The sequence below is a fragment of the Hippocampus zosterae genome, chromosome 3 (genome assembly GCF_025434085.1).
Source record: "Hippocampus zosterae strain Florida chromosome 3, ASM2543408v3, whole genome shotgun sequence".
NCBI classification, from domain to species: Eukaryota; Metazoa; Chordata; class Actinopteri; order Syngnathiformes; family Syngnathidae; genus Hippocampus; species Hippocampus zosterae.
The window spans coordinates 5,382,170-5,404,677 of record NC_067453.1 but is presented as its reverse complement, the minus strand read 5'-3'; the positions used below and the strand labels follow the sequence as shown (position 1 = coordinate 5,404,677).

The 22,508-nt window shown below is 46.9% G+C and overlaps 1 protein-coding gene across 1 annotated transcript in view; it reads right to left on the bottom strand.

The window, feature by feature from the left end:
- The window catches only part of LOC127597354 (PSME3-interacting protein-like), a 46,595-nt gene that overhangs the window by 7,387 nt on the left and 16,700 nt on the right, over window positions 1–22,508 (bottom strand). The window lies entirely within an intron of this gene.

The window sequence follows — 22,508 nt, the reverse complement described above, 5'->3', positions numbered from 1 at the left end:
CACAAGCATTGCAATGAAATTGTTAGTTATTTAGTAGAGCTAAACATCTCTTTATTTTCGCGATAAGCAATGAAGATGAACAAAAAGTTGAACCAAGCAACAACACCTTACCAGCCTTCCGCAGGAACTAGCTGATGAGTCGCCCGGAGGGCGGCGAACCACCACCTTACCAGCCTTCCGCAGAAACTAATTGATGAGCCGCCCGGAGGGCGGCGAACCAGCTAGTATGTTATAAATAACAATGAGATATTGCAAGTATTTTCTTGTTACCAAATATCCCCTAGGTTACCAACTCAAAAAATAGTTGAATAAACCATTATTCCTGACTTGAAAAAATAAGTTATCCATCAATTTGTAGTGCACTGCATATGTAATAAGGAGGTCAAGTCAAGTCAAGTCAACAGTATTAATAGAGCACTTTCAAACAGCATCGCTGCATACAAAGTGCTGTACATGGAGCAATTTAACATGCACAATAAACAGTAAGACAAATCGGTAATAAAGGCAGTAGAAAGCACCAAACAGTAAAACTAAGAGCAAATCTAAGTCATGCCGAGTCGAATGCCAAAGAATACAAGTGAGGTTTAAGGAGGGTTTTAAAGATGGGCAGCGAGGAGGCTTGCCGAATGTTCAGTGGGAGGTCATTCCAGAGAGAGGGACCAGCAACAGAAAAGGCTCAATCCCCTCTGAGCCTCAGTTTAGTTCTTGGTACTTCTAACAAAGTCTGGTCCACAGATCTGAGGCGCGGGGCAGGTGTGTAGGGGCAGATGAGCTCAGAGAGGTAAGGTGGCGCGAGATTATTCAGAGATTTGAAAACAAAGAGGAGGATCTTGAAAATAACTCTAAAATGAATGGGGAGCCAGTGAAGGGATGCCAGAGTAGGAGTTATGTGCTCCCTCTTACGAGTACCAGTCAAGAGGCGAGCAGCAGCATTCTGGACCAGCTGAAGGCGCTTAATGGAGGACTGGCTGACTCCAAAGTAAAGGGCATTGCAGTAATCGAGCCGGGAGGTGATCAAGTAATCGTACGGTTTCACAGTCAAACATTTTTTGACATGTCTTCAGTGGTGGTAGGACATGATCAAAGGGTCCATTATCGGCATATCCTTCGCGCCAACGACTCGGACTCGGGCGCCAAAAAGGTGTGATTGAGTCATCCTTTGGTGGGTCCCTTTAGGAATCAAGCGCTGTTTTAGATATTTCACCCAATTTGGGTTGCTCAGCAGTTTTTTAAAAGTGTAGTGAGGACAAGGATTATACTTCCCCAGTGTGGGACAAATAAAGGATATCTTATCCATCCATCCATTTTCCGAACCGCTTGATCCTCACTAGGGTCGCGGGGGTTGCTTGAGCCTATCCCAGCAATCTTCGGGCAGTAGGCGGGGGACAACCTGAATCAGTTGCCAGCCAATCACAGGGCACACAGAGGCAAACAACCATCCACAACCACACTCACACCCAGGGACAATTTAGAGCATCCAATCAGCCTGCCATGCATGTTTTTGGAATGTGGGAGAAAACCGGAACACCCGGAGAAAACCAACGCAGGCCCGGGGAGAACATGGAAACTCCACACAAGGAGGCCGGAGCTGGAATCGAACCCGGTACCTCTGCACTGTGAAGCCAACGTGCTAACCACTGGCTACTGGGCCGCGGATATCTTATCTTATATTTAAAAAACTGGGCTAGTATTGAAACTGCTTTACAATCAAATGAAAAACAGTGAGCAACTGTGGGAACTGAGGGTGACTTTTTGTGACGTGCAACAATGTACTACTCTCGCAAACCCCCCCGCCCCCGCAAAAAAAAGTCAGTAACTTCGGAACTTTGTATAAGGTTCCTTTGTCATTGGCTTAAACTGTGCAGGTTGAAGCTTTGGCTCCCCCAAGTGGATATCCCTGGCCAGTACAGGTTAAACATTAAAGCAAATGGATGGGTTATTCAGCAAAAACAAGTCAACACAAACATTCAGAAATCTTCTGCGAAATGTAAATCATTTGTAAATGTAAAAAAAGTGTAAAAATCGGGATTCTGACTGGCATATATGATGTCGTTTTGACTTTCAAGGCCTTGTGATCCGAGTTAACAGCATTAGCCGATATGGATATTTTTCCCCCCAAAAGCGAAGAAAAGGTTCGCCACTTCAAACTACATTCGAACAACTGACACCAACGAGGCACATGCATTTGCAAGTTCACTGAACTTTGATGACTATAACCAGTCGAAACGTGCAGCAAAGTAGCTAGTTAGCTTAGCTGCGTGTTACTGTGAAGTTGGCCCGTCACAGCCTTCAATTTGTGAATTTAGTTCCGACGTGGTTTGTGCCAAAGATTATCGCTCTAATAATATCATTAAAAACGTGAAATAAGTAACGTTGATTTTAATTGAAACATTGGGAATAATTCTTTTTACAATTAAATGCATTTCCTTTCACATTTTATTTATTTAATTTTATTTAAAACAGTGTACAAGATGGAAAGACCTGAATAACTCTTTATTTATATTTGCACTATTTAATATCAATACTCAATTACTCCAACCTTAATTTAGCTGTTCTATTTTATCGTTAATTTTCTTGAGTTAGTTTTCCTTTTAGTTTCTTTTTTTCCATACATGAATGTTCTTTGACATTGGTGTTTAACAGGGACAATGAAGGATTTTATCTTCATTGTCTCAATGGCAAGAATAAGACCCGGGCAATTAACAGCTATGCCCTGCCAGTGATCAGATACCCTGCAGGAATAATAAGGTGGCCAAAGGAAGAGATTCAGACCACGGATGTTAAGACCAGAAAGCTCCTAACCATGCATGGAGGGTTCCATCCCAAATCCAGCACCCTGAGACTGTACGCAAGCCGAAAGGAAGGAGGCCGGGGACTAGTGAGTGTGAGAGCCACTGTCCAGGATGAAACATCCAAGCTCCATGAATACATCAAGGAGAAGGCTCCAACGGATGACGTACTCAGAGAATGTCTCGGACAATGGGGAACAGAAGATGAGGCGCTGGAAGAGGGACCATCATGGGAGGACAAGCCCCTACACGGGATGTACCACCGGACCATAACTGAAGTGGCCGATCTCAAGAAGTCCTATCAGTGGCTAGAGAGGGCTGGCCTGAAGGACAGCACAGAGGCACTCATCCTGGCTGCTCAGGAGCAGGCCTTGAGCACCAGAGCCATCGAGGCCCAGATATACCACACCAGACAAGACCCAAGGTGTAGGTTGTGCAAAGAGGCACCTGAGACGATCCAACACATAACTGCAGGGTGTAAGATGCTGGCAGGGAAAGCCTACATGGAACGCCATAACCAGGCATAGTCTACCGAAACATCTGTGCGGAGTATGGACTGGAAACCCCAAGGTCAAAATGGGAAACACCTCCGAAGGTGGTGTAGAATGACAGCGAAGATCCTGTGGGACTTCCAGATCCAGACTGACAAGAGGGTAATGGCGAACCAACCAGATATCGTGATCATAGATAAAGGGCAGAGGAAAGCCGTTGTAGTGGATGTAGCGGTCCCAAGTGATGGAAACATCAGGACGAAGGAACATGAGAAACTCGAGAAATACCAAGGGCTCAGAGAGGAGCTGGAGAGAGCCTGGAAGGTAAAGGTGACAGTCGTGCCTGTGGTGGTCGGAGCACTCGGGGCAGTGACCCCCAAACTAGATGAGTGGTTGCAAAAGATCCCGGGAACAACATCGGACATCTCAGTCCAGAAATGTGCAGTGCTGGGAACAGCAAGGATACTGCGCAGAACCCTCAAGCTTCCTGGCCTCTGGTAGAGGACCCGAGCTGAATGAGGGATGGACACCACCCGAGGGGTGAGATGAGGATTTTTTTTATATATATATATATATATATATATATATATATATATATATATATATATATATATATATATATATATATATATATATTGAGAGAGAGAGAGAGAGAGAGAGAGAGAGAGACAGAGATAGAGGTGGCCCGTCGACCTCACATCGCAGAGTTACCAGGTTTGATTCCACTGTGGAGTTTGCATGTTCTCCCCGTGCCTTTGTGGCTTTTCTCCGGGAACTCCGGTCTCCTCCCACATTCCAAAATGCGTAGCAGGTTAATGGGACACTCTCTAAAATGTCCTTAGGTGCTTGAGCACGGTTGGCAACTGGTTAGGGTGTACCCCACCAATTGCCCGAAAACTCCTGCGATAGTCTCAAGCACGCCCATGTCCCTTGTGAGGATAAACTCATAGAAAATGGATGGATGAATGATTGGATATAAAATACAACCATTTTTACACTAAGTCAAGTCAACGGTATTTATAGAGCACTTTCAAACAGCCATCGCTGCATTGAAAGTGCTGTACATGGAGCAATTTAACATGAACAATAAACAGTAAGACACATCGGTAATAAAGGCGGTAGAAAGCACCAAACAGTAAAATCAAGAACAAATGTAAGTCATGCTGAGTCGAATGCCAAAGAATACAAGTGAGTTTTGAGCAACCAGACAATCCATTGTCGAGTCAGGGGCCCTATTTTTTGTCACCATAGTGTCTTGATATGTGTTTGTGAAACATATAGCCAGAAGAGGGGGCTGTAAGATTATACTTGATACCATAGGACAAGGCTTCCGGTAACGAGAGAGTTCATGGGAGATCACCATACGTGCTGAATAATAAAGTTGAGCTCAGGCTCGTTTGTTCATAAAATGATGGCTCATCATTTATAAGAAGAACAACACACAGAGGACACCACAGGGTAGTGTTGCCATCAGTGAGTTGTTTGTAAGGGTTTTGAAAGTGACCAAAATGACACCTGTCACAGACGTAAAAACGAAAGACTTGGCGTGATCAATCAGTCGCAAAACGTTGTAATGTTTGCATGGAGTTGAAGGTGAATGATGTTCCACGGTGCCTTGGCGCCCTCTATTGGTGAAAGTCTGAGATGGCAGGCAGTTGAGAACAGACCATGTACGCGGGTAGGAAGCCGGATTTAAAAAAACGCTGTTCACGATGGGGTTGTGTGTCATAATTGATGTTGTTGCAAGTAAGAAACATCACGCACATTTAATTTTGTTTGGAATTTATTTGGGTTTTCTGGAACACAAACAAAATATTACATTTTGTTCAAAAGGTTCGCTCTCCACCGCTGTTTCCACTTTGTGTTGTGGCTCCTTTTCGTTCTAACATGCAACAATCAAACCTTTTTAACCAGTAACAAAATTCTATGCTTCATTAAAAATTTCTTGGTCGACCACTTGAACGTTGATTAACATTAATAAATACAACATTCAATGTATAACACGCTTGTCCATATAGTTATCTATAGGTTCATAAAAATGCCTGTAAGAATAAAATTACACGGTACAGGGATATTACCAGACAGAAAACTAAAGAACCAGAAGACAAATATTAAAAAAAAAATACAAATAAATTAAGTTGTATTGTAAGGAACCGTAAGAAATAATATTTTAGGAATATACAGTACTAGATAGTAACAATAATAATGATGAAGGCTAATGGAATATATTAAATCAAATTCCAAGAGATAGTGCCAAACAAAGCAGTCTGCCAGAATATTCATCTTCCGAGCCGCTTGATCCTCACTAGGGGTGCGGGGGGGTGCTGGAGCCTATCCCAGCTGTCTTCGGGCAGTAGGCGGGGGACACCCTGAATTGGTTGCCAGCCAATCACAGGGCACACAGAGACGAACAACCATCCACGCTCACACTCACACCTAGGGACAGTTTTTAGAGTGTTCAATCAGCCTGCCATGCATGTTCTTGGAATGTCGGAGGAAACCGGAGCACCCGGAGAAAACCCACGCAGGCCCGGGGAGAACATGCAAACTCCACACAGCCGATGTGCTAACCACTTCTGCCAGAATATTTCTGTGAAAATGTTCCTGAAAACTAGAATATGGAAGAGGCCGCAGATCGCTTTTATCAATTTTTTGTTAATGTCGACCCTGGGGACTTAAACCATGTCTCTCTGTCATCCACCCTTACTACCTTCATGCGGTATGTAACCTGTGCCACCAGACACAATAAAATTTTGGACTTGTTTTATGCCAACACCATGGAGGCATGTACACCCCACCCCCTCCCCGCTCATGGAAGAGTGGACCACAACTTGGTATTTCTCCAGCCTGTGTACAAACCCTTGGTGCACAGGCAGCTAGCTGTGACCCGCATGGTCAGAAGATGGTTCACGGAGGCTGAAGAGGCTCTGCAGGACTGCTTCGACTCAACCAGGTGGGAGCTCTTCAGCGAGGTTCATGCGGAGGGCATTGATTCACATAAACATTTGTGAGGGGAACACCATACCCATCAGGACTGTATGGTGTTTTTCCAACAACAAACCATGGATTACTCCCGACATAAAGGCCCTCCTGAAGGAGAAGAAGAGGGCTTTTGTGTTGAGAAACAGAGGAGCTGAAGGCCATGCAGATCCAGCTGTGGAGGAGGATCAGAGAGGGGAAGAAGGCCTACAGGATGAAAATGGAGGACAAGCAACAGGCCAGTAATGTCACTGGTGTCTGGAGGGGCCTGAAAACCATCCCAGGCCACAGAAACCCAAAGACATTGACTGAGAAGGACATGGACTGGGCAGATGAACTGAACCATTTTTTTCTACCGCTTCAACCAGATGTCTGTCCCTTCCCCTAACCACCAGCAACCCCTGCAGCTGCACACTCACACTGTGGACTTCCCCTCACCCCTCTCCTCTTACGACCAGCTTCCAACAACCTAGTCTGTCTCCTGATTCCTGCCTGTCCGTCACGACAGCGCAGGTGAGGAACCTACTGAGGAAGATGAATGTGTGGAAGGCAGCAGGTCCGGACAAGATCAGTTTCCGGCTCCTTAGAACCTGCTCCCACCAGCTGTGTGACATTGTCCAGCCCATGTTCAACCTGAGCCTGAGGCTGGGCAGAGTTCCACAGCTGTGGAAAACTTCGTGCCTGGTCCCAGTGCCCAAGACCCCCCACCCGAAGGAGCTCACCAACTATAGACCAGTGGCACTGATGTCTCACCTGATGAAGACACTGGAGGGACTCGTCCTCACCTACCTGCGTCCGCTGGTGAGCTCATCACTGGGCCCACTACAGTTTGTCTACCAGCCTGGCATCGGTGCGGAGGACGCCCTCATCTACCTCCTCCACTCGACACTGTTACACCTGGAGAATGCTGGGAGTACTGTAAAGATCATGTTCTTTGATTTCTCCAGTGCCTTCAACACCATTCAGCCCACCTACTGGGGGACAAGCTGCGGCACGCCGGAGTGGACCACCACCTCACATCATGGATTACAGATTACCTCACAAACTGGCCGCACTATGTGAGGGCACAAAGCTGTTTGTCGGACAGGCTTCTCTGCAGCACTGGGGTGCCACAGGGGACTGTCCTGGCTCCATTTCTGTTCACCCTCTACACCTCGGACTTCATATACATCAGTCCAAACTGCCACCTTCAGAAGTTCTCTGATGACTCTGCGATTGTAGGCCTCATTACAGATGGAGACGATTGGGAGTTCAAGGGACTGACGAAGGACCCTCCTACAAGTACCTGGGTTTCTTCTCAACAATAAACTTGTCTACCAACACGGACATCCTGATCAGGAAGGGACACAGCCGCCTCTTCCCACTCAGGAAACTGAGGTCTTTTGGGGTTCAGGGGTCACTCCTTAAGACCTTCTATAACTCGGTGGTGGCTTCGGCCATCCATTATGGCATTGTCTGCTGGTCAGGCAGCATCTCGGCCCGGGACAGAAAGAGACTGAAGCGACTGGTCAGGAGGGCCAGTTCTGTCCTGGGCTGCTCCCTGGACACTCTGAAGGAGGTGGCCAACAGGAGGATGCTAGCTAAGCTAAAAGCTTTGATGGACAGTCCCCTCCCACCCCCCCAAGCCCGCCCTGAAAGCACTGGGTAGCTCCTTCAGCCAGAGACTGTTGAACCCGCGCTGCCAAAAGGAGAGATACCGCCGCTCGTTCCTTTCGACTGCTGTTAGGCTGCTGAATAAACATGCGTGAAAACCTGTAACCACTGTAAATATCACAGCCACACCTTATGCTTCATATATGCAGTTGCATATATGCATATATCTATATCTTATATTCATATTACATTCTATACTGTGTACAGTTCTTTTTCTGAAACATTTATTTATTTTGTGCATGCAACACTTTGATTTTTTTTTCTTTTCTACCCAACCCCCCCCGACTGCTAATTTCCCCAGCGTGGGACAAATAAATGTTATCTAATCTGATCTCGAAAACAATATCAGATCATGGGTCAGATGGGGAGCATATGGGGAAATTGGCAAAGAGAAATCCCTGCTCAATATTCCTTAACGCAGTGAGGAAAATGACATTTTGGACATAGTAAAAAAGTGTAAAAAACAATCTTCACAATTTAATGATGTAGACATGGCATTGGTTAAACAGGACATTGAAGGCTTCTCTAAGCCGTACACTTAGATATGCAATTTATCATTCTGAATTGCTTCATTTACAATCCAATCCAACAAATTCTTTATCAATAAAATTGTCGTCTGCCCCTAAATCTACCATCATTTGAGCGAAGACCAAGTTGGGGGAGGAGACAGTAGCAGGCAAGTTAATTCAATGCGAAAATTCACTAAAGGTCTTAGTGTCACTCACCCTAATGCTGCTTTCTGTGGTCCTAAGAGGGCTCTGTGGTCCTAAGAGGGCTCTTTGGTAGAAGTGAGCACTGATTGAAGAAGTGCCTGGGCCTTCCAAAATAGATGCAAAGACGCTGTGCAATGTGTTCCTCCAGGGAGAGGTGGGTTCTGCCCAGTTGCATGGCTTCTTCTTCAGTGAGAGCAGAGCAGCTTCTGAAACGCTAGGCGACCAGTCGAGGAACAACAGTGCGAGGGGAGGAAGGGCGATCAGGTGTAACACTCCAAGGACATTTTCTGATACAATTGTCAGTCTTTATCACCAATGAGATTAACTGCTCGAGAGACTCAGTCTCGTCCCGAGTATACAGCTGATCATGAAGTTCCTCTGAAAGTCCACAAACGAAAGTTGTTTTTTTTGTCCACAATCTCCGGGCCTGCGTGGGTTTTCTCTGGGTGCTCCGGTTTCCTCCCACATTCCAAAAACATGCGTGGCAGGCTGATTGAACACTCTAAATTGTCCCTAGGTGTGAGTGTGAGTGTGAATGGTTGTTCGTTTCTGTGTGCCCTGCGATTGGCTGGCAACCGATTCAGGGTGTCCCCCGCCTACTGCCCGAAGACAGCTGGGATAGGCTCCAGCACCCCCCGCGACCCTAGTGAGGATCAAGCGGCTCGGAATATGAATGAATGAATGAATGAATGAATGAATCTCCTTTCAGAGGCTAAGATCCTGAATTTAATGGCAGAATTTGCAGCTGATTGCATACTCTGACATAATGACAGTGGCCCTTTGCCTGAAGACTCATGAAGGGCTGATCAAAGACTGAATGTATCTCCTCAGAAAAAGAAGCAAATGATTCCAATGTTTTTGAGTTTGACTCCCACCAGGAATTGGCCCACCTCCCTGCTCTTTCCCGAAACGAATTAATGACACTGGCCAACTTGGTGCGATAGTCTGAATATGCATAGGTCGTTGCTCAAAACCCAAGGAACAGTTCAAGAGGAATCTCCCATGTCCACAGAACAAGGTTCAGGTGATGGAATGTTGGGTTCCTGGTGACAAGACGGAGCAGTAGTCAATGAGTAGATCATTCTCTGATTGGAGGTGTGGGGCTGGGCTGGAGTAGGTGATGAAATCCATGGTGGACCGTTGGATGTCAGCTTGCCGGCAATTTAGTTGACATTCGTGAAAAGGTTTAGAATAGACTCCATAACCTCCCGAAGGAACTCCTTGTGTCTGCCGAGCAGTGCTCACGGCTTGGGAAATTTTGTCATTTGAGTCTGCTCGGTCCATGACTGGTCTGCACATACTGTCACATGAGGAGCATAGTTTGGATCCAGAAGCAGACAGAAGACGAAAATGGAGAAGTAAAAGTCTTTTTATGCAAAATTTAGTAAAAGTAAAAAACAGAGAGCAGGGTTAGATTCAACAGGGCATAGAAGGCTTTACATTCGGATATGTAACTGAGTAACGCAAGTTTGTATAGAGAAACACAAGCGCTCTTGTGTTCATCGTCCATTTCTTTATCAGGGTTTCTTCGAGGCACATCGAACAAATAAGAATGTGTTGTTAAAACATGATATATAGTAAATACTGCACAGTATGTTTTAAAAGACTGCTTTTGAACAATACATTCTCTTTGCTATTTTTTAATGTTTATTAAAGTGAGGCATGACAATTTGAAAATGCAAGCCTTGGTGTGGCAACAGCGGTCAACTTGTTTACTATACAGTATTGTCTTGTTTAATTCAACGAGTAATGTCAAAGACTGAATTTGATACACCTTGACCCTATGATAATTCAGTTTTAAAAAGTGTGAATTCTATTGGTAGCTGGACCAAAATGACAGCACACATCTGCGGGCAGATCTATTACAAACATTGTGATTGTGTGGGGCAGTCTTAGCCGAGGCTTTAGCAAAGCAAAGGGCAGACAAAGGGCTAGAATACAAGAATCTGTCAGAAATTAAGGCTGCCTCTGGCTACTTTCCATCTTAAGGACGTCTGACGTTTGGTATTTGCTGTGAAAGCTTTTGTCGATACAACAAAAGTCTGTTTAGACCCCAGAGGCCTTTACTGTGTTCTTGTCTGCCTTCCTTGTCCTTTCATTTGTACATGTCTATATTGTCATGGCAGTTTTCTTGCTTTCTGTTATGGATCTCATTCAGACACAATTTCTTTTTCTTTACAGCATCCTGATATTTTGCTGGGAGTGTTACCTTTCAATTAACAAGAATCTCCACTGAATTCAAGATACAATCACATCTGTGAACTAAAACTTATGGTGCAGCTGTTGCAATGACTATGTCATGTTGAATATTACTCATTTAATTTTCCTTCAAGCAACTGGACTTTATTTTCCATCCAACCATTATTCAAGCTGCTTTATCTTCATGAGGGTCGCTAGCGTGCTGGATCCTATCCCAGCTATCTTTGGGCAGCCTACACAAAGGTAGTGGGGCTGTCCGGCAGGCTGAGGGCAGTAGTCGGAAGACCGGGGCTTGTGACGGCCTGGGCGAGCCATCGAGAGGAGCGACGCAAGGGGTTCCCGGTGAAAAGGTGAAGGAGCATTGGGTAAGACGGTCACTCCCTGATTGTAGGAGGAGGGATGGTTAGGAGCAGGTGGTGACCTCTGTGCTCATGTCTATGTGTGTTTGTTTTTGTTTCAGCTCAAACTGTAGCGAAGAACGTGACCATCCAGCCTGTTCCCAGTCATCATCATGCCTTGTATGCCTTGGCCTCTAATTTCTGTCACTGTTCGTCGGATTATTGAGCTTGGTTGCTGTTTATGCTTGATGCTAAGTGTTATTTTCTCAACCTCTCAATCTTGTTCATAGTTGTTTTTGCTCTATTAATTTCTTGTTTTGTAAGCATCGTCTTTATTTAGTGATTTGATCTTGCTCTTGTTTTTTCATTTAAATTACACTGTTGTCATTTCATTTTTATTCTCTGTGTTACTATAAACTTGCCTTTTGCGAGCGCCTTTTGTTGAGTTCTCATTCTTCGCTGGATCTTTATGACCAGCGATTTCTGTTTTGGACTTGGGTTTTGTGTTTTTTAACAATAAGCATTTTAATTCTTCATATTTTGTCTGTGTCTGAATTTCTGGCATCCAAAACATTTTTCGGTTCGTTGTTGAACTTGTCATCTGTGGCTTGAGGGATTGTGTCAGAGTTTGATGGGTCCTTGACTGGTCAGTACGTACTGTCATGTCCATCGATCCATTTTTTGATTCACTTTATCAGCACAAGGGTCGCGGGGAGTGCTGGAACCTATACAAGCCGTCTTCGGGCGGTAACCGGGGGACACCCTCAACCGGTCACCAGCCAATTGCAGGGCACACAGAGACAAACAACCATCCGCGCTCACACGCACACCTAGGGACAATCTAGAGCAGGTGTCACCAACATTTTTGAGGGTGAGAGCAACTTCATGTGTACCGATTGTGTGAAGGGCTACCAAATTGATACACGTCTGAAATAACATATTTGTCCAAAATACCTTCAATAATATGAGGATGTGTTATTTTTAATACTTGATGATTTAAATTGTCAGACTTTGATCGTGTTTCGAAATGTCTCACAGTACTGCCAATGTTTGCATTTTTAAATCATAATTTCTACTAGCAAATCACAATGTCCAGGCACTGGCGGGCTACTCAAGTGGTCTTCACGGGCTACCTGGTGCCCGCGGGCACCATGTTGGTGACCACTGATCTAGAGTGTTCAATCCGCCGACCATGCATGTTTTTGGAATGTGGGAGGAAACCGGAGTACCAGGAGGAAACCCACGCAGGTCCGGGGGGAACATGCAAACTCCACACAGGAAGGCCGCAGTCGGGATAGAACCCCCGACCTTTGCACTGTGAGGTCAACGCGCTAATCACTGGGTCACGTACTGTCACGTGAGGAGCAGAATTAGGACCCAGAAGTAGACATGACACGGAAGTTGAAAAGTACAGGGCTTTATTCACCAAAACACAAAATAACTACAGGGAACAGGGCTGGATGCAGAAGACAAGAAAGAGAGCAGAAGAAAAGTTGATGTGCTGACATCCCACTGAGTAACTTGATCTTTTGTACTGTGAGACATTGGGCCGATATGACAGAATGAAAGTGACATACCAAAAGTACCACGGCAATTGACAAAGTAACTGAAACATCAAAAATCAACAAGTCACACCAGAAAGCCCATTATTGACAAGGTCCATGTGAACAGCAAACCAGAAAAAGTGTTTGCTCAAGAACTTGGCTGTTCTCAGAGTTCAGTGTTCAAACACATTAGAGCAAGGTTAAGTGGAAGGAAAAAATAGAAAAGATGCACAATAAACATGGATTGCTGCAGCCTTGATTGGGATTGACAAACAAAATCCATTCAATAAATTTGGGAATTTCAAACGAAGGCGCAGATAGTTGTCCTGTTCTCCTACGGCCGCTCTCCTGTTGCACTAGCATCTTCTCCAAGCTTTTGATATTACTGTGCCGAGAGACACATTAAACCTTCTTGCCACAGCGCACATTGATGCAATATCTTAGCTGAGCTTCACAACATGAGAAACTTCAGTGGTTTGCGAATACATCTTCATGCAATCTCAAGTGATGAGGGCATGAGCATAATTGGAAAAAGCTAGAAAGGATGCGGACAGGGAAATAGTCTGGAATGACTACCACCCGCAGAGCCATTCATTTATTGGGGTTATACCTCAAATTGCCTCACATGACCACCTGCTGTTTCCTCCATTTGCAAAAGGGCAGTGTTGCTTCGAACTGCTTGATAACAGGCTGATATCCCCAAAATGTGTTTGACTTTGAAATACATAAGAGTGATTATGCCCATCCATTATCCCAGCCGCTTTGCCTCACATGGGTTGTGGGTGTGCCATGTTCGATTATACCCTGAACTGGTTGCCAGCCAGCTGCAGGGAAGAGAAAGACAAACAACCATTCACATGCACAAATCGTACTTAGGAACATTATGGAGTGTGCAATTCACCTACCATTAATATTTGGAATTTGGGAGAAAACCCATGCAGGCATAGTTCGAACATGCAAATTCCACACAGATCCGGGTCATCTGTCAAAGCCATGATCTCTATACCGTGAGGCGGATGTGCTAACCAATCGATTACCGTCATATCTTGATATAATTTATTTTAAAATGGAACCATTTGTTTCTGTTCGAATCAGTACATTCATCTTTTACATCAAAACTGATTTTCCGATTCAAATAGTTTTTTGTTCCAACCCTAAAAAATATTTTAATTATTAAATATGGTAATTTTTCATTTTTAAACTGCATAATGTTACCATGTTTTGCATTCATTACAATTTGTTTTTTTAGGAATAAAACCTCTGTGTTGTTTTTGCGCAACAGCATTTTAATGTTGCAGTGCTAAATATTTGGTGGGACTTGATGTAAAATGTAAAACCACACACACACAGTTGGACACCATGTCTTCATCAAGGGGTGTTTAATCATGTGAGTTTGCAAAGTATGACCTTATTGCAAATGTTGCACTGAGGTAACTGGGCATTTATTTTAAAGCATTTGTTAAGACACACTTTCATTTGACGTGCATACGGAATGGCACATGCATTTGTGCGTATTCGAACCACATAAGTTCGTGGGTCTTCTTCAAGTCTACAGTACTTGGTGGATTATACTCAGAAGAATGCATCTTGTGCCCTCAAAACATGCTTTTATGTTCAAAATTTCTCCTGTAAGTGATTGCAATTGTGACACAAATCAAACACTAGTTTGTGCCTGAATGCCTCGCTGTTCAAGAAAGGTGTATATCATCATGATTTTTTCAATCAAACATTCGGTCGAACAGATTTTCGATTGATACTGGTCATGTGTCTATCACTGTACATACCTATATCGCTTTAGGCCTACTTCTGACCCCAACCGTACGTTAAATATTACAGGTTCTTCTTCTGTGGCTCGTCTAACCAAAATATTCACGTAAATAAGAAATAACTATGAACTGTCAACTCGAATCACAATTAGATTGGTTCAGTGATTATTTTGATCCAATGTACACTGGAGATGATGATGATGATGATCATCCTCATCACGAAAGTTGATTCTTTTTTTCCCCATCCCTGCTGGTTTAATCTTCAAGCAAATACTATACAGGATTAAACCAAAATAATTTCCTGTGGCAGTATTCATATCACCTTAAATTCTCCAGTCTCCTGAGTTGAAGCCCCAAAAGTGTGAGGGTAAGAAAGGAATTTAGAGCTGAAGGCAAAGACAGTAGGAGAAGGAGTGCATGTCAGGAACAGAATAAAGCAAGGAAAGACTTGCCTGTGCTCCCTGTGCACCGTGTCTGCCGGCCACATCTCAATGATGAGGTGTGAGGATTCCTGGGACGGGAACAGCGGTGGTTGGTACCCGTAGGCCGACATGAAGGGGGACCTACCGGTGGCTGACAAGACGAGGGTGTTGTGCGCATACTCCACCCAAGGTAAGTGGTCGGCCCAGGAGGAGGGACGGTGGAGGCACACACAGCGGAGGGCCGCCCCCAGATCTTGGTTGGCACATTCGGCCTGTCCGTTGGACTGGGGGTGATATCCCGAGGTCAGACTGGCCGTAGCCCCGAGGGACCGGCAGAACCGCTTCCAAACGAGGGACACGAACTGGGTCCCCCGGTCCGAGACTATGTCCACCGGGATGCCATGGAGACGGAAAACGTGCTTGACGAGAAGGTCGGCGGTCTCCAAAGCAGACGGCAACTTGGACAGAGGAACAAAATGAGCGGCCTAAGAGAACCGGTCCACGATAGTGAGAACGACGGACCGCCCACGGGATGGAGGAAGGCCCGTGACAAAGTCCAGGGCGATGTGTGACCAGGGTCGTGGAGGAATGGGAAGAGGCTGGAGCAATCCCGCCGGAGGCCGACGCAAGGTCTTTCCGCAGGCGCAGAAGGAGCAGGCGTTGATGTAGTCCACCACATCCCTCCGGAGCTCCAGCCACCAGAACCGCTGGGTGATGAGATGCACAGTCCGGTTCACCCCAGGGTGACAAGCCACCTTGGACCCGTGCCCCCAGTGCAAACTGGGGGCACAAAACAGCTTCCCCGCGGGACATCCCGCTGGGACCCGGATACCATCCTGAGCTTCTTGTATCCGCTGCTCGATCTCCCATCTCAGCGCCCCCACGATGCACTGGGCTGGGAGAATGGTCTCCGGCGTCCGGTCCCTTTCTGCGGGGTCGTGGAGACGGGAAAGGGCGTCGGGCTTGGTGTTCTTGGACCCTGGAGAGTATGTGAGGACGAAGTTGAACCGGGTCAATAATAGGGCCCACCTGGCCTGACGGGAGTTGAGTCTTTTGGCGGAGCGGAGATATTCCAGGTTTTTGTGGTCTGTGTAGACAGTGAATGGCTCCTTCGCCCCCTCAAGCCAGTGGCGCCATTCTTGCAAGGCGGCGACCACAGCCAACAGTTCGCGATTGCCCACGTCATAGTTCGACTCGGCTGCACTGAGTCGATGAGAGAAAAAGGCACAGGGGTGCAGCTTCTGATCGACCGGGGAACGCTGGGACAACACCGCCCACACCCCTGAATCCGAGGCGTCCACTTCTATGACGAACGGAAAGTCAGGGTTAGGATGTTGCAACACTGGAGGATTAGTGAATGCTGATTTTAAGCTTGCGAACGCCGTGTCCGCAGCCGAGTCCCATTTGAATGGGACTTTAGTGGAAGTCAGTCGGGTCTACGGGAGTGCCTTTTGGCTGTAGCCGCGAATGAATCGCCTATAGAAATTGGCAAACCCCAAAAAACGCTGTAACTCCTTCCGGTTGGAGTAGGCCAGTTCGTCACCGCCTGCGTTTTGTTGGGGTCTGCCCTCAGCTTGCCCTGCTCAATAATAAAACCCAGAAAAGAGATGACGGGTACATGAAATTTGCATTTCTCTGCCTTGACGAAGAGCCTATTCTCCAACAAACGCTGTAAGACCAGTCTGACGTGTTGCTTATGTTCTTGCAACGAATGGGAGAAAATTAAAATATCGTCAAGATAGACAAAACAGAAGATGTTCAGCATATCCCTTAACACGTCATTGATCAAACTTTGGAATACAGCGGGAGCATTAGTCAGACCGAAAGGCATAACCAAATACTCGAAATGACCCAGCGGAGTCTTAAAAGCAGTCTTCCATTCATCTCCTTCACGAATGCGGACCAAATGGTAAGCACTGCGTAGATCTAACTTAGAAAATATAGTGGCTGATTGCAACGGAGCAAAGGCGGAGTCCAACAACGGCAACGGATACTTATTTTTTATCGTGATGTCATTCAATCCACGATAATCGACGCACGGTCGTAGCGACTTGTCCTTCTTTTCCACAAAAAAGAATCCCGCCCCGAACGGTGGTCGCGATGGTGTAATTAGACCTGCAGTGAGCGAGCTATTTATATACTCCATTAGTGCCGCTCATTCTGGTTGAGACACCTGATAAAGCAGTGAATTCGGCAACGGAGTTCCCACCTGCAGGTCTATGACACAGTCGTATGGGTGGTGCGGGGGCAACGAGCATGCGTGATCCTTGCTGAATACTTGTCATAGGTCATGATAGCAGTTTGGCACTCCGTCAAGGCAGATAGTTTCTGGGGAGTCGTTACCGGCACGTTCGCGCTCCCCTACGGCTGATCGTAAACAACGCTCGTAACAGTACCGGCTCCAACTCTCTATAGCCGGGCGCTCCCAGGAAATGACGGGGTTGTGAGTCTTGAGCCAGGGCAAACCGAGTATAACCGGAGCGGCTCGAGACCGCATTAAATAAAACCGTCTATGCTCGACATGGTTACCGGATACTTGGAGTTTAAGTGGTTCTGTTCTTTGTGTCACAACCGCCAGGAGGCGCCCATCGATGTCATGAACCCGCTTCTTCTCGGCCAACTCCTCGATAAAACAACCTAAGTCAGAGGCGAGACCGGTATCAATGAAACAATCATCGGCCCCCGAGTCTATCATATACCCCACATATACCTGTCGCGACCGGGACCCCCCATATATCTCCCCTTCGAGTTCCAGTCTCCTGGGGTGCCCCGGCTGGGAGTCGATTCGCCGAGGCTCGGGAGGCTCCGCGTGGGGTCGTGACTCACAGTACTCGGGGAATAAAGGTGGCTGAGGTTCCGGAAGGCTGGGAGCAGCATGAGGTCCTTGTCGGTCGCTGTCAGACCGAGCCCGATCGTTGAATCTGCGCCTTCCCCCTTCCGATCCAGAGTTTTCGCCACCCAGCTGCATCGGTTCCTCCGCGGTGACCACATCCCGGGGTCGAGGGTTATCTTCGGGTCCTGCTGCTCGAAGCGCCTCATGGTAATCACCGCGGTACGCGGCATGGCGGGACGGGAACCGATCACCTCCACGTTCCCGGTCTCTCTCCCTCAGGCGGTTGTCCAATAGTAGGGAGAGATCGATCAACTCCTCCAGGTCGGAACTGTGGTCGCGGGTCGCCAGTTCATCCTTGAGCTGGGGGTTTAATCCGTGACGAAACAGCCCACACAGCGCTCGGACTCCGTAGCCACTCTGGGCGGCCAATATCCGGAACTCGATAGAGTAGTCCGCCACCGATCGACTCCCCTGGTGGAGTGCAAGTAACCGGCCCTCCGCCTCTCTGCCCTGCACGGGATAGTGGAACACCCGGCGAAACGCCGTTACGAAGTCATGGAACGAAGACCGGAGACTCGGCTTCGCGTCACTCGTCGCCATAGCCCATGACGCCGCTGGACCTGTCAACAAGCTCATAACATATGCCACCTTCGCGGCGTCATTAGCGTAGACGGACGGTTGTTGGTCGAATATGAGTGAGCACTGGTGGAGAAAGTGCGCACACTGCCCGTGCTCACCCCCGTAACGGGGGGGGGGGGGGGGAGGCGACGGCTCCTTCATCATTGTGGGGGATGATGTGGGTGCCTCAGGGGTGGTTGAATGAACCCCGGGGGGAGGTGTTCTCCGTTCCTCCACCCGTACCAAACGGGGTTCGAACTCATCTAACCGATGAGCCAGCATGGAAACTGCGCCGCGGAGTTCCGTAAGGGCTTGGCCCTGCGGACTCATCTGTTGCTCTTGTCGGGACAGAGCGGACAAAATCTTTTCTATGTCTGCGGGATCCATGGTGGCCGGAGTATTCTGTCACGTTGTGCCCGAAGCGATGGAATTATTGCTTCGTGCACAACAAAATAACTGAAAGTGGATCCCCAAAATAGCAGACACAGAAAGAGGTTTTGTCAGAGAACAAAAGGAATCTTTAATACGAACACAAAATTACCCGACAGGGAGAATAACAAAAAGCGCTGGTCAAAATAAGGACCAGGGATAAAATAAAGAGAACAACAGAAAACGCTTGCGGAAAAAAATAGCAAGGAGTGTCTGATTAGACAATGATATAAATTTCACTCACAAGAGGAACAACGACGCGCAATAACAGCCACAAGGCTAAGAGGCAATGAATAATACAAGTAGGAATTGGGCGAGAGAATTTTGGCACGGCGTGGAATACTCCGGCAGTGAGTAGACTGCCAGAGCGTCCAAATAAAGGCTGAGCAATCAACCCCAAATTGGTGACAGGTGTGCAAGCGGCGGGCAGAAAGCCCGGGACGTGACAAGATATAATAAGGATAATCAAAGTCTAGGTCGTCCATTTCTACATATAAACTGTATCAACAGCTTCCTAAATTGTATAAAAAAAACAAGAGGAGGTGGAAGTGGAACATTTTGGAATACATGAAGTAATTTAGCTCGTACTGTACATGAATTGCAATCATATTAATTTTCCCAATTCCCATATTGTTCATGGTATCCATCTAGCAATGGAGTCTTTCATTTCTATCACTATGAAATTATACTTATTGCTTCAACAACCTGATTAAGACCTGGCAAAATTTGTAGTTTTATATCATCTAGGTCTTTCAAATGCTGCGCCAAGGCCGCATCGGACCACACATCAAGACCGCCCTCATGAAGGATGCCAGTGGAAATCGCATCACCACTGAAATAGACTGCCTTGAACTCTGGAAAGAGCACTTCAGCAACCTCCTTCATCACCCTCCAGTTCCCACTGACCTCCGTCTTGTCACTGCTGCCAACTCTACCACCCCCAACCCCAACTGCAAAACTGACCCAGTCACAATCGACGAGGTCAGAGCAGCAATAAAATCACTAAAAAATCACAAGGCCCCTGGAATCTGTGCCATCACCACAGAGCTGCTCAAAGAAGGTGGTGACTCCATGGCCCAGTGGCTCACCCACATCATTAACCATGTGTGGGTGGCAGAACAGCCCCCCACAGACTGGATCCGAGGCATCATCCTGCCATTCTGGAAGCGGAAAGGCGACAAGCAACTCTACAACAACTACAGAGGCATCTCACTGCTCTCCATACCCGCAAAACTGTTCACCCGGATCCTTCTCACCCGCGCCCTTCCCGCCATTCGAAGCCATCGCTGCCCCCAACAAGCTGGCTTCATGCCCAACCGGTCCACCATAGATCACATCTCAGCAGTTCGACTCATTGTTGAGAAGGTTAGAGAGTTTCGGAAGGACCAACATCTTTTTATAGCCTTCATAGATCTCAAAGCTGCCTTTGATACAGTCGACCACCTCTCCCTTTGGAACATTCTGAAATACCTTGGAGTGCCACCCAAAATAACCACATTGTTCCAGCGACTCTACAACAACTCAGAGAGCTGTGTTCGTGTGAATGGGAAGGATTCAGAGTGGTTCCCCATTAACAGCGGGGTCAGACAGGGCTGCGTGGCCGCTCCTGATCTATTTAACTGTGTCATTGACCACCTTATGATCCGAGTCCGGGAGCAAGTCTCAGGCGTGTCGCTCGGCAACTTCCACCTGACCGACCTTGAATACGCTGATGACACCACCCTGTTCAGCAACTCCCTCCAACACCTCAGCAGTGCCCTCTCCATATACCAAACAGAAGCAGCAAAGCTGGGCCTCCAAGTAAGCTGGCAGAAAACCAAACTTATGTATATCGGTGACGGACCCAACCCCTCCCCCCTGATCTTTGGCACAGACGAAGTGCAATTTGTCAACTCCATCATCTACCTGGGCTCCACTATTACCAGCAGCGGCGATCTCAAGCCAGAGATTGACCGCAGACGCGCCCTCGCGGCCGCGGCAATGCAGTCACTGTGGCGGCCCCTCTGGCGCCACCACTCAGTGTCCCAAAAGACCAAGATACGCATTTATAACACAGCAGTTCTTCCCATCCTCCTGTATGGTGCAGAATCCTGGCCATTAAACAAGACCCAGGCCAAGAGGATCGACGGCTTTGACAGCAGGTCACTAAGAACCATCTTGAACATCAGCTGGAACCTCCAAGTTTCCAACTCAGACCTCCGAAAACATACCCTTCAGCCCCCTGCATCCCGACTGGCCGCTCAGAGGCGCATCCGTTGGCTTGGTCATCTCCGATTACCCCCGGAACACCCAACTCGTGCCATCTTCTCATTTGATCCAGCGACAGCCGGCTGGAAAAGGCCACGCGGCAGACCTCACACCAGATGGCTTGATGTCATCAGAGAAGATCTCAAACACCAGGGCCTTACCCTGGAGGATGCAGCGGACCTGGCCCATGACCGTGGTCATTGGCGGACCCTGGCGAAGCTGATCGGCTCTACGCACTGCGACAACCCAGCCGAATGAGACTGGGCCCCCGCGTCGCAAGAGCATTATTATTATTATTATTATTATTATATCATCTAAATGCATGACATCATCAAATTTTAATGCCTCTGGGATTGGGTTCATCCTGTCATCAGTGTTAAGTGAGAAGAATTTGGTCATCCAAAATATTACCAAGTGAAGTAATTTCTACTCGATACAAGTCGAAGGAGTCGTTTAACATTGATCAGAGCAAGAATATCGTCAGCAAATAGTGCAAATAGCGTAATAGTCTGGTGTTCCGTAAGCGCTGACAGTTATCATCGCAAGATGAGGGTGAGAGCGCACTGCAATTGCCGGTGGCTCAATGGCCAATACAAACAACAATGGCGAGAGTGGACAGCCTTGTCTACAACCTCTTTGGGGGGCGAATTCTATAAGTGCCAATGTTCAGCCCGAATCAAGTATCCCTTTCAGCTGTGACTTACTTGACCATCCTGAATCGCATATTCATTGTAGTGAATCAGGAAATCTTATTTGTAAAAAATACTATCTGAAAATGTTACTGTAAATTATAAATAACTGCCAATTAATCAATCATAACATCTCATAATTATCAGTCGACGCAATGTAAATATGTCACTTCGGGACTGTGATTTTTACATTTCCTGTTTGTCTAGTACAATTTTGCAAATAATGTACCAGTCACGGTTATTTGGGGCACTGCATTTTCAGTAATTAAAAATATGGTTGCGCGGCTTGGTGGGCGACTGGTTAACACGTTGGCCTCACGGTGCAGAGGTGCAGGGTTCGATTCGGGTTACGGCCTTGCTGTGCGGAGTTTGCCTGTGCTCCCAGTGCCTGCGCGGATTTTCTCCAGGTACTCCAGGTTTCCTCCCACATTCCAAAAACATTAGTGACAGGTTAATGGAACACTCTAAATTGTCCCTAGGTGTGAGTGTGAATGCGAATGGTTGTTCGTCTATGCGTGCCCTGCGATTGGCTGGCAACCAGTTCAGGGTGTCCCCTGCATGCTGCCCGAAGACAGCTGGGATAGGCTCCAACACGGCCCACGACCCTTGTTAGGAGATGCGGATCAGAAAATGCATAGATGGATGAAAACTACTGTTGTCACCATTGGATTTTCATTCCATCAACTGATCATTATAGATGAGTTTCAATGTTTGATCTTCTTTGACATCTTAATGATGTCACTGTTGTTTGCAAAGATGAGCATTCTCAATTGTCTCCTTAGTCATATTTTCACGTCA